The sequence below is a fragment of the Bidens hawaiensis genome, unplaced genomic scaffold, assembly GCF_021521415.1.
Source record: "Bidens hawaiensis isolate Kalapana, Puna unplaced genomic scaffold, B.hawaiensis_p1.1 tig00028248_1, whole genome shotgun sequence".
Classification (NCBI taxonomy): Eukaryota; Viridiplantae; Streptophyta; class Magnoliopsida; order Asterales; family Asteraceae; genus Bidens; species Bidens hawaiensis.
This window is the reverse complement of record NW_027494600.1, coordinates 79,043-91,617: the sequence shown is the minus strand read 5'-3', so window position 1 is coordinate 91,617 and position 12,575 is coordinate 79,043.

Genomic DNA, 12,575 nt, shown 5'->3' with positions numbered 1-12,575 from the left:
AGATGGCGGGGTAAAGTTTTGGTTCCTTTTCATGGTTACAATTCCCTTAAATTCAAGTTTGCTTAGTTGTTTTAAAAACGAGGTTGTGTAGTATTCTAGTTAAGGTTAGCATGCTTTCAGTACAATAACCTGCATAACATGTCCTTATCCACTTGTGTATTGGGAAAGTGAAGAGTGGTGATGGATTGATTATTCTCCGTTAGAACTTGTGCGATCAATGCACTTCGAGACCTTAGCTTGGCATAATTGCAAAAGTGATAGAGGCAATTAGGTTTAAGCCTCGTCTGGATGAGCGCGAGTTTGGGTTTTGAGGGTTGGGCCTCATACATTACACATATGAGCGTGGGCAATGAGAGGGGCAGGGGTTGGTTCCCTTAGAAAACTTTATTGGATCTATTCTTTTATTCGATCAACCCTGATGTTATTTTATCAGACGATCTGGCTTAGTAGGTATTTCTTTGTATTTGTAATTGTTATAGTACTAATTAATAGGAAGTATTAAGTATTATGTTTATTCGAAAAAAATAAAAAAAATGAAAAAAAAAGAAGATAAAAAGATAAAAAAAAAAGAAAAAATAGAAAAAGAAAGAAAAAGTTAAGAGTCAATGTTCGAAGTATGGTGTAGTGAGTGTTAAGATGCAAGTTAGTAATGTTTATAGTTGTTTATTTTATTGTTTATTTAGTTTTGATGTAATAAGCCGGATCGGATCGTCTGAGCTACTTTCAATATTCCCATTCCATACCCTTGCACCTAGCCCCTCTATTACTCGTTTTAAGTCCTCTTGATTTGTATTTGTGTCAAAGCATATATAGGTGGAGATTTGATGGCAGTACAAGCGTATGCGAGGAGAATTGGTTATGATTGAATACACGTGAATGATCACCAAGAATAGAGTTAATGTGTGGAGGTGTGTTATGTGTGGGTAAAAACCGAAATCATGTTAGGTTTATTAGAATTCTATGGTTTAAATATAATATCAAGTATACTAGTGCAAACCTATAGTAACGAGGGAATATGGTATGACTTGGGACCTTGACTAAATCGGCATTGTTGGTATGGTGGTTCTAGTTTAAAAAACAGTTGTTGTTTGAAGTGTTGCTTGGGGACAAGCAACGGTTAAGTGTGGGAATGTGACGAGTGACTCGTAGGGAAGCTGTTAAGCAAGTTAAAAGATATAAATGCATTGGCTTAACCAACTTAATTTCATGGAATTAGTTGACTATGGTTACACATATGTTTGCAGGTAGTTGGAGGTAGAGAATGAAATTACGAGAACATGGGCGAAAACGGCGAAGAAAACGGAGTTGAAACGAGAAAGATATGAAGAAAACAAGAAATTGAGGAAGAGCTCTACCGTGGTCCACGGTGTTGACCGTGGGCCACGGTCAAACTGGAACCAAAATCAATAGAATACACCGTACCGTGGCATTCCAGGCACCGTAGCTGGACCGTGGTCCACGGTGTGGACCGTGGCCCGTGATCCGACATGTAACTTCTGAGTTTGGGCCACTTTTTAGGCCGTTTTTGGTTGTCTTTTGAAATATCTTTCAATTGGGATGACCCTAGGGCAATTTGTGGAGGCTGAAACATTATTTTGGGTGTTGGTAATCATTAGTTTATGTCTTTGATTCATATGATTGAGACAATTGAAAGTATGATCATCCATCAAACCATGAGTGGCTAGTTTCTCTTGGTATCTTGGATGTAAGGTTATTTACAAAACACTTTTGTTTATTGTTCTTGCACTTGGATTGATTATCTAATTGTGATGTTAGTACAATTATGATGTTTGTTTGATTGTTTGTAGCTTGTCCATATTGTTTCAACCTAGTTTCTTTCTATACGTTCTTGGTGTCGTTGACAATTGAGATTTAGTAGAAGGAATTAGGGTTAAAAACATATTGATTGATTAACAAGTAACAACCTCGCGTTCTAGTAATCCGAGTACTTAGTTCTTGATTAATCACAAACAATTACATTTACACAAAATCAAAATATTATGATTTATCCATTGAACTTAAACAAGAGTGTTGCGTGATAACCCGAATTCCAAGAGAAATACTTGTTTAATCAATCGTTTACAACATTCGTTTGGTTTATTTTAGTTCACAAAATCAAATCAAATCAAAATCAACATGGAAATTACTTTGTGTTCTTTACATTTATATTAGCTTAATCGTTAAACTACATATTAACACATATTCCATAAACTCCTCGTGTTCGACACCCACTTACCGCTATCTAGTTAGTTGTATTTGGTTTATTTTTGAGTGAGTCTTCGACCTCACGTCAGTCCCCCAGTTTCTTCTTGAACATTATGTTGACCAGCCTTTGATAGGTTGCACCTGCAATCTTTAAACCGAAGGGCATGGAAATATAACAATGGATACCTATTTGGTCATGAATGTCGTGTCTTCCTGATCCAAGGGTTCCATCTGGATCTGCTGGAATCCCGAAGAAGCATCCATAAAAGTTAGAATTCTGTGCCCTGTAGTTACATCTACCATCGAGTCTATGTGCGGTAAGGGGAAAGGATCTTTGGGTCAAGCTTTGTTGAGGTCAATGTAGTTAACACAAACTCTCCACTTTCCATTCTTCTTCTATACTGCCACTATATTATCCAACCATCTTGGGAACTTCACTTCCCTAATCATTCCATCTTTCAATAGCCTATCAACTTCTTCTTGAATAATGGCGTTCCTTTCTGGGGCGAACTTCCTTCTCTTTTATTGGATTAGCCTGAAACTTTTGTCCAAACCCAATTTATGAGTAATCATATTTCTAGAAATACCTGTCATATCCTCATGTTTCCATGCAAAGGTAGAGATTCTACTTCTGAGAAACTTGATTAACTGATCTTCAATATCTTCGGGAATCCCGGTTCCTATAAATACTTTTATGTCGGAATCCCGATCATCTAACTGCACTACTTTGACCTCTTGGTCAGCTGCTTCCAATACATCAAGTGTTTTGTTCTTTGATTGCAATGCCTGATTTGGCTTAGCTATTTGTTTCATTGATGAGGCATAACAGTCTTTAGCTTCTTGTTGATCACCTTGAATCTTAATGATCCCCTAGATGTTGGCATCTTGATGCACTGGTGATAGGTTGAGGGAACCACTTTCATATCATGGATCCAGGGCCTGCTTAAGATTATGTTAAAAGATGTTAATGCATTAATAACACAAATTTTATGGATAGAATTTACTCCCTCGACATAAACAGGAAGCTTAATTTATCCACAGTGCTCTTGGCTTCACCGCTGAATCCCACCAAGACCGAAGGTCTTGCTACAATCTCATATTCTGGAATGTTCATCCTCTTTAGGGTATCCAGCTGGATGATATTCAACAAACTTCCGTTGTCCACAGGATCCTGCGTACGAAACAATTAGCAACATAAAGGGTTATGACCAAACCGTCGTGATGAGGATCCTGAATATTATCCCAATCTTCATCATCGAACAGGACATCTGATTTCTTGGGCAAAGTCATTGTCTTTGTCGGTCCCTCTGGCTTCTCTACTTTAGCTACTTTGGCATTTCTTTTAGCTGTCGAGTAGGATGTTCCGCAAATGTCTGAGCCTCCTAAAATAGCATTAACAATTCGAGCACCCGGAGGCAGGGATTCCGCCCTTTTAGGATCCTTCTCAGAATCCCTACTTCTGTTATTTTCCCCCAGCAGTTCTCTTAAGTGAGCATTGTTGAGTAGATACCTAATCTCCCTTCTTAGAGCGATACAATCTTATGTTACATTACCAAAATCTTTGTGAAAGGCACACCACTTGGACTTGTCATCCCAAGCAGCGTTTTTCTTGTTTTTACGTGGCCATCTTGCTTTTTCACCCAGATCCTGCATACGACACATTAATCTAGGAATATCAACTGAAAAACAATAATCATTTAAGTTGGGTTAAGATTCGTCATCCTCATTATCGTCCACCACATTAACCATGTGATTTCTTGAATATGGTTTGGATCTATATGGCTTGGATGATGGGGAATCCGATTTCCTGTTAGGGTGGTTGTAGTTGTTGACACTATCCAATCTTTGTTGAACCAACTTGTCTTCCTCTAGTCTGATGAACCCGAGAGCCTTGTTTCTCGCTTCATACAGACCCCTGCAAGGATTCATTACAAGATCCTTGTAGAAAGGATTATCCTTCTTAATCCCTATCTTGAAAGCTTGCACCATAGTTACTCATCAAGGTTGGGGATTTCCAAAGCTTCCTTGCTAAATTTGCTGACGTAATCCCTAAGGGATTCATCTTTGCCTTGTGTTACCCTATACAAGTCACTAGTTAACCTTTCGAAACTGATACTACAAGAAAATTGGTTATTAAACATATTAACTAAATGAGAAAAATACTTAATAGAGAAAAGAGAGACACTAAGCCAATTTAATGCAGCTCCGGTTAAGGTTGTAAGTGCACGGATTTGGTGTCCGCAGTTGTTCGAATAGGATAGGGGTAGTTTAGTCTTTACACTTAATGTATAAAGGCTCATTCGCTAAGCATGTTTAGCGAATGAGGCCTCATTCGTTAAAGACTAGACTCATCTGTTAAGTTAGAAGCCCATTCGTTACTACAATGTAACGAATGGTGACTTATTCGTTAAGGTATACCCATTCGCTAAGGGTGTTTAGCGAATGGGGCTATGGAAAGACTTATTCGTTAGGAATGTTAACGAATGAGAAGGCTCATTTGCTACAATAGTTTAACGAATGAGCCCAGCCTATAAATAGGCATTCAATAGTTGTTTAGCATAGAGATATGTGCCATATTTATGTTTATGTACCGTTACCATGCCGGATTCTCTCTAGACCTCCGTTAACGTATCTTCATGTAACGTATTGATCATCAATAAAGTATTTGTTTAACGTATCAACACGAATCACGTATTGATTGCGACTAGATCTTGGCTCGTAAACGCTCGTTTAACGTTTTTACAAAGGTTGAGCCAAAGCCTTTGCACAAGCAGACTTCCTTGAGATTCCGAGGTATGGGGTTGATCTCCATCCCTCTTGATATGGGGTGACATGCTCTTCAGGATACGTGGTTCCATCATACAGCTTCATGCTTGGAGTCTAGAATCGCTTCGGGATCTCGGCATCACATATGGGGGTGCGAATCTCGAGATCCTGTGACTGCTGGGAGCTACTTCCGGAATCAGCTGGACTATTCTAGGTACACTGGAGATTAACTCTCTCAGGTTTTGCAACTGCTTCTGAACCATTGGACTAATACCAGAATCCTGCACAGCATCAGGGTTAGTCATAGGAATAACAGCATTATTAAAATTACCAGTATCAGGAATCCTCAACGGGATCTCCGGATAAAACCTAATTCCCGAGTAGGAGTAGCCCTCGTTGCCAAGAGGGCTCACTCATTCTGGTTGTGGGCAACATGGGAAGGAAATCATTATAACGATTCCCTTGGGATCCTAACACTTCAAAGTTCAGGTTCCTAGGTAGCAATGAAGTGAAGGATTCCTCTGCCGGTTTCTTCCCTTGCACCAGAGTTGTTAGTTTGATTTTGGGTCTCAATGTGCTCCTTCATTTGTATTAAACACCAAAAATATCATCATTAGACATATGGACAGGTCTCGTGTTGGGAGACCCGGATCTTTGGGCTGGCATGTCGGCAGAATGCCTTGTTGTAGGAGGAAGCATGCTGCTTGATTCTCCAGCTCCTGAGATGTTAACGCCAATGTTGGTCGTATTTCTTTGGGCAGCAGGTGGAGGAGGAAGTGGTTGGGCGGCTCCAGAAATTGCGGATGGCATGGAAGAAGATGTAGCTTTTGATTTTGAGGTCATATTTGAGTATTGCTTTGCAAGCTAATGGTTTAGGATGAATTTAAGGATCGATTTGAGTATGTAAAACACCACTTGCCCCATGGTGGGCACCAAACTATTTTGGTCAAAAATTACCAAAGCAATAATTGAACAAATTTGTTAAGTGAGGTAAAGTGTTCTTTAACAATATGGTAAGTAAATGCGGTAAAGTAAAAGCGAACACTGCGATATAGCAAGGAAAAGCCTAGGATCCTGGTGAGGATCTTCGGAAAAAAATCTCGGGAGGGATAAATTATCCCCTGCCTTAATTTATTAAAGTGAAAAATAGGTTACAACTCGAGAGCCAAGTGTGATGGAGTCTAGAATATAGTAGTGGGAGTGTTGTGTGTAAAAACGATGTGTTCATATCCATCATAATGACCTCCTTATAAAGTAAAAGAATTAAACAGCTTATGAGCTAAATCCAGCTTCTCCTTAGTCAACACTCAAAGCCGTTGGGCTATTCTTCATGTGCTTTTACTGAGTCTCTAGCATAGAATAAGTCTAAAACAGTTACTTATCAACATTATATTTATTATCAATAGAAATAAAAGTAACTGTCTCCAGCATAGAATAAGTCTAATTAATAGGAATTTAACTTGGTCATCACTCCTAGCCCGTTATGGGCCCATTCCACGTGTTTTCTTCTCTTTATTTTGCGACCCTTTATGATTAACTAAGTTACCAATGGTTACCTACAAGAATAAGTCAAAGACAAGATTGAAATAAACCGTTAGTACTCATGATCCTAGAAAAAGTCAAAATCAGGACAAGGATCCCGAGTGGAATCCTGAAAAGGATCCCGAGTCATAAAATTAGCCCATAACAGCACCTCATCCCCAACGTAATCGTGTGGGTTAACATTCGTGAATTGTTTGAAGGAGCAAGTAATTGGGTTTGGAGTCACGGGTGTGGCAGCAACATTCATGGTTTGGAGTTGAGAAATAAGTGTTGGAAGGGCTTCCACGATTCCCTTAGCAATGCGAGATGACATGCTACGGCCAGAGTTGCCGGTACGCAGGTTACAGTTGATGAGGCAGGGAAGACATTCTGCAAGGATAAAATGTGTAAACTTTTGTGAGACTCGGGTAAATGTTGTAAATATATGAGTTTGCATAAATTGATACTTGTGAATTTTACTAATAATTGAGGTTGAGATTGTGTTTGAGGTTGAGAATTTTATCACTTAAGAAACTTGATTAAGTGAAGGTCTATCATCTTTAACATTATAAACAAAGAAAAGAAATATTAGCATAACTTAAAATGAACCACCATGATTCCCTAACAAAATGAAAATTACCTAAAACCAAATAAAATTTGCTGTTCAAATATCAATGTATCACCATGGCTTGGCTTCAACAAAATTGATTAAAATCGAGTTAGGGGGGTGGTTGAGGTATATGGTTGTAGTAACTCAGGGACCACCTCGTATATACATACTGTAACATTTCGGATTTTTCAAATCGTATTCATTTACGTTTAACCCGACCCGGGAATATTTTGGATCACTATTATTAATCAAAAATCAAATCTTTATAAGTATTAAATTTCTAGTGTTCACTTTAGGCCCTCGTACTTTAAATAACGTTTAAATCCTTATGATTTCATCAAAAAGTGCATTTAAAGACCATACACCAAACTATAGGGACTAAACTTGTAAAAAATGAGACTTTCCCCTCCTAAACTCCGGAGCGCCGCGCGACAGGCTCCACTCCATGTGGCCGCGCAGCGCGGTGGCTGATATGGTCAGAATCCCAACTCGTTTTCTTTCGTTAACTCATTTAAGGCATAAAATCGTTTATTTTAGGCATGTTTGAGTGAATTAAGGTCCAAATAAACATCATATAACTAAAATATTATTCCTAATTCGTTTCCCTCTACCCAAGATCAGATCCTTACTAATATTTCATTGATTCTTTCCTTAAATCGCATATACTTGCTTAAACGGGCCAAAAAGCCCATATTTTGTTCGTTTTAGCTATTCTTATATAAACAAGCCCCATTCATCTGCTGTAAACTTTAATCAAACCGTAAAAAACATCCTCCACTCGTCCTACCTTCTGCCCAGATTGTAAACCCTTCGGTTTTTGCATATTCGTTAAAGATTCAAGACTTGTTCGTTGACTTTGCTTGCTTTAGGATCTTTGACTTCCGTTTCTCATCAATCCTTTCACTTTCCGGGTAAGTTGTAAACTGTAAAATCGTTCATACATATTCCCTAGTCAATAACCTTCAATCAATTTCTAAGATTGAAGGGTATTGACTGGTCAATTGCTTTAAAACCCGATGAAGGGTAAAACAGTCAACAAGTTTGACTTTGCGTTTTCTCATGCTTCTGGTCGGATTCAACGTTTGGTCCAGAAGACTTTTATTCTCATAACGTAATTTTTAGAGTTCTACCCAAAACCCGACTCCCGACTCGACGTTCGGATTTTGTTCAGACTCGACTCGTTTAAACATTAAAATCAACATAACTAGAGTTCTTCTCATCCGTTTGGATTAATTCCAGCGGCATTAAGTTCATTTTTATTTATAGTTTCATATCACAAAGTTTCAGGTTCTGATCAGTTATCTCGTTTGACGCGTATTGGACGACTCGATTATCCGTTGACTCGTTTATTCTTAATTATACTCACTTGCCTTTAATCTAAGGTGAGTTTGATCATTCCCCTTTTTATACACTATTTTCAAACATTTTGGGGACATATGCGTACTTATTCATATTTTCTATCTATATATATACACAAAATCGCAAATATAATCATTGTGTGAATATCAGTTGAACGTTATTTACTATTTGCTACATGTTTAATTGATTACTTGATAACGCTCGGAGAGGTCCATCATATCCCCTTGTAGAGGGTTCTCATTAGTATGATCATACGCTCGTCTTAGTAACCGGAGCCCGATTCGCTTGGCGCGCAATGGTAAACCGACAACCTTAGTCATTGTAATCAATGCCCGATTCGCTTGGCAACGATTTCATTGGCACACACGATTTGGTTATATGCGTGATTGTTATGATTCGATTGATTATTATCACATAGTTGGTTTGCGCATTTATCATTTATCATTTATCAACTATATACATATATATGCTATTATTTAATGTTTCAAAATTGGTGATCATCTCACTCAACATGTGTTGTTAACAAACTCCATTTTCTACGCATATGCAAGTTGCTTAGATTGAAGTATGGATATTTAGTCAAGACCATAGGTTATAATGAAGACGATCGTTAAATCATGTTTATAATCATTTATTTGAATTGTTTTGTAATGTTTGTAAACGTGTGTGAATATTTTAATTAAAATAATTAATTAGATATTGTCATTTATATTATGATAGTATCTTCGAGCTGTGAGCAATCGGATCATGCCCCGGCATTTCCGCCTTAGGTTGGGGTGTGACATATTGGTATCAGAGCCGAAGGTTATAAGATAGGTCGTTAGAAATGGTCTTAGACATATGTTAGGAACCCTATACGTGCTTATCTAAACTGCCTTATGTGCTATTTAATAAATTGTTTACAAGTTGCTTAGATTAATTATTTAAATTGTATTTATCTTGTTTAATTGTTGCACACACACACAAATTCCGAGGTTATGCCTCAACTTTCAAAATATTTTTAAATCCTCTTAATTTTTAGTAGATTATCTTTTATTGTGGGACATTCCTTAAGAATTCTCGTGCTTTGCTCTTTCACCTTGAAGCGTGGGAATATGACAAATCTCGTACAACCACATAACTTCAAGTGGTACCCGTAATCGGCTAAACGGTTACGTGGTAAACATAACCGGCTAAACGGTTATACTTCCAAATTTTTGTTTTTAAATTATTTTAAATGCTTAGTTGGGTGAAAAATCCATGAAAATCCATGGGCACTGCAACTATCCATTTCTTGAATCATTTTCAATTTGATTTTTGGGTTGGAACGTATCGTCCGGGGTGGTTCCCGAGATACACCAACTACTTATATTTGATTCGTTGATTCGATATTGAGTTGAGTCGGTTAAATGCCATGTAACGCTCATGGTCCGAACAACTTCATTGATTCGATAATTCATTAATTAGTTGGGTCAGTTAAATGCCAAGTACACGCACATGGGCTGAACAACTCAATTGTTTATTACACGTTATTTGAATTGGGCCAACAAATTGCCATGGAAGGCCAATTCACAAACTTTATGTTGTTTATTTAGTTGGGTCATTCAAATTGCCATGTAAAGCTCATGGGAGGTCAACTCGTTTAATATGCTTGGTTATTTATTTTTGGAAAATTCTATAAAACATTATTTACTTAAATGCTCCAAACTCATATTATTTTAAATCCCGACTCGTACTCGAGTCTTCACTGGTACTAATACATATACATACGCATCCCCATTATTTCTATCAACTCATTCCTACAACTTACCCAACATTTCATTAAAATCTCATTCTTGATCCTCGGAGAATGTCTTTCCTAGGAAAACATCGTTATCAACGTCGTTCGCCTGCTTCTCGTGATTTCCATTCGACTACTAGAATCGACAAGGAGTTTGCTGCTACTAGAATCGCCAAGGAGTTTGCTACTGTCTTCCGTTAACCAAATGACCGCCAATCTCGTCAAAACAAAAATACACCGAACAAGAAATCTTATACTAACTCATATCCGTTAAAATATTATTTAAATTATATTTTCTTAATTATATCCATATCCTCAAACTATAAATTTCTAAATACATTTAAATCCTTATCCTCAACTTTAAACTATAAATATTTTATTATCTCTTGTTTTCCTCAATATCATGATGATTTTCACAACTTATTTTCCACTTTATAAATCTTTATTATTAAAATTTAATTATTGTAAATTTTATTATTATTAAACTAAATTATGTATTCTCTATATTTAATTTCCATTTTAAATTAAAAAATTTTCATTAATTAATTTAACTTTTATAATTAGGGTGCATGTATAGGAATATGTATAGGGATCCTAAGCATACTACTAGGTCGTTACGTCTAACCACCTATCTTATAGCCTTCGGCTCTAATACCAAACTGTCACACCCCAAGCTACGGCGGAACATGCCAGGGTGTGACATAATTTATATCATGGCTCAAAAGACACTAAATAAATTACACGTGTCAATATCTAAATTATTTATTTCATAAAACGATCAAGTAAACAGAAGCATCACGTTGTCTTAATGAAAATAACATTACAATTAAATAATTAAAGTAAAAGATCAATCTTTATTCATCATGCAACCTAAGATATAATATATTCTTTAATCTCTTGCTTCATCCCAAATAACTGCCCGCGTCATGCGTGAAAATATATAGTTTATCAAGATAAATTTGAACAAGTAATCACGGTTTTCATACATAATAATATTGAAAATGACAATTCCTTGTGATAAACATGAACGACTACAACTAGCATAACAATAATAATAAAAAAGGCAATTTCCCTCGTCCCAAACCGGTCGAGTTACCCTGGAGACGTATGATCATACTAATAAGGATGAGGATGAGATACCCCAACAACCATAACTCAAAATAAGCAAATAGTCACATTCGCACGTATTTCAACTAATTGAGCAATTTCATATCTACGCATATAGTGAAATTGTGGTGAAAATGATAATCTATTTAATTTGTGAACGCATAACGCCCCCAAAAATATATAAACGATAAAAATGGGGGTTGTGATTACTCACCTTAACGAGTGGAATGAGTGATGAGACGACGGTAAAGAGTTAAGACAGAAACGGTCACGCTTGGAATTCGGTAGGGTTTTAAGTAAGATAATATTCATTAATTATAAACGATAATATTCATTAATTATAAACGAAATAATTAAAAAAACAAGACTATAGCGGGCTTGGAATTCGGTAGGGATTTAAGTAAGATTGAAATCAAAATATTATTAGCTTAATTATCATAATTATTGTGGTTATTATTATTATTATTATTATTACATTCATGTTTGATAAATAAAATAAATATTAATATTTGATAGATAAAATAATATTATATATATATATATATTAATGGGAAGATTAAACGAAAATTTATTTGAACATCTAATATAGTTTGGTTTGTTAAGCGAGAGGTAAAAAAATACATTGGTTCCTTATTCTTTAATATATATATATATATATATAATTTATTAAAGAAAACTACGATAAAAATAAAAGAAAGAAGAAGAGAAAAAAAAAGGAAAACAAAAACCGGGTCCAGATGGTTTGAACTCGCGCCTGGGTCGGTTCTGAGTTATTAAAAAATACGCACCAGCCATCAGGCTTGTGCTTCAACTTGTGAAAGATGATGATTCTTAAAATACTTGAACAGACTCAGAACATGATCCCCATTTTAATTATGCACCCTAACTTGAATCCGTTCCAAATTGGTCAAATTTTAATCAATGTTGATTCGAATTGGTTTGGGGTTATCATTTATTGATTAAAAACGAGTTTAATGCATATAATTATTACCTTGAATATTAATGAATTGAGCGAGAATGGTGGCTTAGGGTTTACGGTTCAACTCGGAATCAAAATGGGTCTTGTCGGCTTCGTATGTTGAAATAAAGTTAGGGGTTTGAATCCTGATGTTGAGGGGAAGGTGTGGACAAGTTTAATTGATTTATGGACGTGCATTTATAGTTAAACAATGCCTGGTTAGCCGCGGTTTGTATTTTGGTGAATTAGCTATCAAACCGTTATATTTTACCATGATTAGAGTGTTAGTG